Here is a 3,976-nt window from a genome sequence, read left to right as displayed (position 1 = left end):
TTCACTGTTACCGCAAACTGCAAGCTGCAAGCTGCACTTCCTACTCTGACACAGGCGAGGAGACTGCGCCCCCCAGAGGACAGGACGGGGAATGCACCTCAGATCACACTGCGCCCCTCAGAGGACAGGACGGGGGCTGCACCTCACATCAGATTGAGGACAGGATGGGGACTGCACCTCGCATCAGACTGCTCCCCTCAGAGGACAGGACGGGGACTGCACCTCACATCAGACTGAGGACAGGATGGGGACTGCACCTCACATCACACTGGGGACAGGACAGGAACTGCATCCCACATCAGACTGAGGACAGGATGGGGACTGCACCTCACATCAGACTGCACCCCTCAGAGGACAGGATGGAGACTGCACCTCAGCTCAGACTGCACCCCTCAGAGGACAGGACGGGGACTGCACCTCAGCTCAGACTGCACCCCTAAGAAGACAGGAGGGGGACTGCACCCCACATCAGACTGCACCCCTCAGAGGACAGGACAGGGACTGCACCTCACATCAGACTGAGGACAGGACAGGGACTGCACCCCACATCAGACTGCAACCCTCGGAGGACTGGACAGGGACTGCACCTCACATTAGGCTGAGGACAGGACGGGGACTGCACCTCACATCAGACTGAGGAGAGGACGGGACTGCACCTCACATCAGACTGCAACCCTCAGAGAACTGGACGGGGACTGCACCTCACATCAGACTGCAACCCTCAGAGGACAAGAAGAGGACTGCACCTTACATCAGACTGAGGACAGGACGGGGACTGCACCTCACATCAGACAGAGGACAGGACGGGGACTGCACCTCACATCAGACTGCAACCCTCAGAGGACAAGAAGAGGACTGCACCTCACATCAGACTGCTCCTCTCAGAGGACAGGACGGGGACTGCACCTCACATCAGGCCGAGGACAGGATGGTATTTTATTCTATTTTTGAGATCAGACCTAAAGAGAATTAAAAATGGATGTGATGATTCTGTGGTTGTCTGTGAGCGGCCCTGTAGCTAACAGAGAACATCATAACATCCATACAGGGTTATCAATAAAGAGCTTTTAACATAACTAATATTTTTATCACTGGAATCAGAGTAGTTAGCATTTATTATATTTGATTTAAAACTCATCCACGACTGATATTCATATTCGTTAATTTGAATCCAATCTCCTGGTTCAGTTGAATCCTCTCTGTGTTTTTAGAGCTTTAATTCTCAACAGGAGCTGCTGTCAGAATAATTGGCAGCCACAGCTTCAGCTCAGAGTGAAAGGCTGTAGTTGCACTTTACTTTAAGTGATAATATCTCTCCTCCAGTGATTGATTCGCTCGCAGTGATCCAAAGGGAACGGTTGGTAAGTAAATTATCTTCCTTCACATTTTCTCTAAAATCTATATTTAAAGGGGAGGAGGGCGTTTGATCAATGCCTAATCTACTCCCATCCACTGTCTCTAAATCTCTGTCCTCTGCCTCTCATCAAGCCGGGGTTCTTTTTCATTTCCTCACATTACAGACCTGCAGGCCTTCCTCACAGAGTTCAGCTCTCTGCGTCATCTAAATTATCGTAAGTCATCTAAGGTCATCAAAGGTCATACAAGGTCCTCTTAGCACGAAGAACCCAAAGAGCTCAAAGAGCTCCAAGAAGCTGAAGAGCTCCAAGAGCACGAAGAGCATGAAGAGCCTGAAGAGCTCGAAGAGCCTGAAGAGCACGAAGAGCCCAAAGAGCTTGAAGAGCCTAAAGAGCTCGAAGAGCACGAAGAGCCCAAAGAGCTTGAAGAGCCTGAATAGCTCGAAGAACACGAGGAGCCTGGAGAGCCCAAAGAGCATGAAGAGCCTGAATAGCTCGAAGAACACGAGGAGCCTGAAGAGCCTAAAGAGCTCGAAGAGCACGAAGAGCTCCAAGAGCCTGAAGAGCCCAAATAGCCTGAAGAGCTCAAAGAGCTCAAAGAGCCTGAAGAGCTCCAAGAGCACGAAGAGCACGAAGAGCATGAAGAGCCTGAAGAGCCTGAAGAGCTCGAAGAGCCTGAAGAGCATGAAGAGCCCAAAGAGCTTGAAGAGCCTGAATAGCTCGAAGAACACGAGGAGCCTGAAGAGCCCAAAGAGCCCAAAGAGCTTGAAGAGCACGAAGAGCTCAAAGAGCCTAAAGAGCTCAAAGAGCCTGAAGAGCTCCAAGAGCACGAAGAGCACGAAGAGCATGAAGAGCCTGAAGAGCCTGAAGAGCTCGAAGAGCCCGAAGAGCACGAAGAGCCCAAAGAGCATGAAGAGCCTGAATAGCTCGAAGAACACGAGGAGCCTGAAGAGCCCAAAGAGCCCAAAGAGCTTGAAGAGCACGAAGAGCTCAAAGAGCCTAAAGAGCTCAAAGAGCATGAAGAGCCTGAAGAGCTCGAAGAGCCTAAAGAGCTCGAAGAGCCCAAAGAGTATGAAGAGCCTGAATAGCTCGAAGAACACGAGGAGCCTGGAGAGCCCAAAGAGCATGAAGAGCCTGAATAGCTCGAAGAACCCGAGGAGCCTGGAGAGCCCAAAGAGCATGAAGAGCCTGAATAGCTCGAAGAACACGAGGAGCCTGAAGAGCTCGAAGAGCATGAAGAGCCTGAAGAGCCTAAAGAGCTCGAAGAGCACGAAGAGCTCCAAGAGCCTGAAGAGCCCAAAGAGCCTGAAGAGCTCAAAGAGCACGAAAGAGCCTGAAGAGCTTGAAGATCATGAAGAGCACTAAGAGTGTTCCTTTTTCACTACCTATCGGGTGTGTTTGCAGAAATGTGAGGAAACACTGATCCATCATCACACAGGCTCAACATGCTGGGTTTCGCTGAACAGTTTTTAAACAGGGAAGATTTAAATGAAATCTCCTCTGCTGTCGGGTCCACTATCCTGTCATGCTGGAGGATGTAAAGTCCTCTGTACACATAGCACAAATGTTAAATGCTGGTCTCAGGGATTTGATCAGTCCCAGGGTGCAGACAGTAGGGGGCATGACTGTTGGGGAACCAGATGGAAAAGTTCAGGTTTGGATAGTAGTACCTGCAGTCTAGCTTTTATGGTAAAGATAACAATGCTTTCATCCAAAGACACATTCCTGTAGACGGGGTGTGAGACAGTGTGGTCCGCAGCAGAGACATTGGTTTATGGCTAAAACAAAGTTTACAGTGCTCCATGGAGACACACACACACACTCACACACACACACACACATACACACACACACACACTCACACACACATTCCCACAAAGCTCGAGCGCAGGCAAGACTGTTAGGTGCACAAATGCTGGAATCAGCTGTATCAGGTGTCACTCAGAGAGGGGGGGGTGATGCTGTTTTGCAGAAAGTGAAATGAGGCGCTGAAGGACACAGAGGGGGGACTCTTTGGCACATATTCAAATGAAACAGCAGCATCCCACAGCTCCTCCTCCTCCTCCTCCTCCTCCCCCTCCTCCTCCTCTCTCTGTTTCCTTCACATTAAGCAGGTATCAGTGTCCCCAGAGGAACAGCCCTGACCTCTCTCCACGGTCCGTTTTAATGTGAGCAGTGTTCTGAGATGAGATGCACGCTTTGTTTGTGTAGGAAGCAGACCCATGCAGATCTGGGTCACATCGTGGTTGTGGTTTATTTAATCTGCTGGGTGCACGGATGGGTGGGGTTCACAGCTGCACAGCATTTCTAGTTGTTCTGATATTTTTGCTGAAGGTGCTTCATGCAGCATTAAGTCATTAAATCATCCCTGCTGTCTCTCTGCTGCTCTGCTTTTACTTTCAGACATCACTAATGTGGACCTGAAACTTTCACTGAGTGACAGACAGTGACTTATGAATGTTTTCCTCTCATATAAAAGATCTAAATTTTCACCACAACAGAGGGTCAGAGGATCATTCAGAGGTTTATAAATCCACACTTAATCAGTCATCGCGTGTTGTGTGGTCAGGACGGTCGACGTCCTCAACATGTCACAGATAGATTCTGACTGTATGTGGAGC

Source organism: Notolabrus celidotus, chromosome 5 (genome assembly GCF_009762535.1).
Source record: "Notolabrus celidotus isolate fNotCel1 chromosome 5, fNotCel1.pri, whole genome shotgun sequence".
Lineage (NCBI taxonomy): Eukaryota > Metazoa > Chordata > Actinopteri > Labriformes > Labridae > Notolabrus > Notolabrus celidotus.
This window is presented reverse-complemented; position numbering follows the sequence as displayed.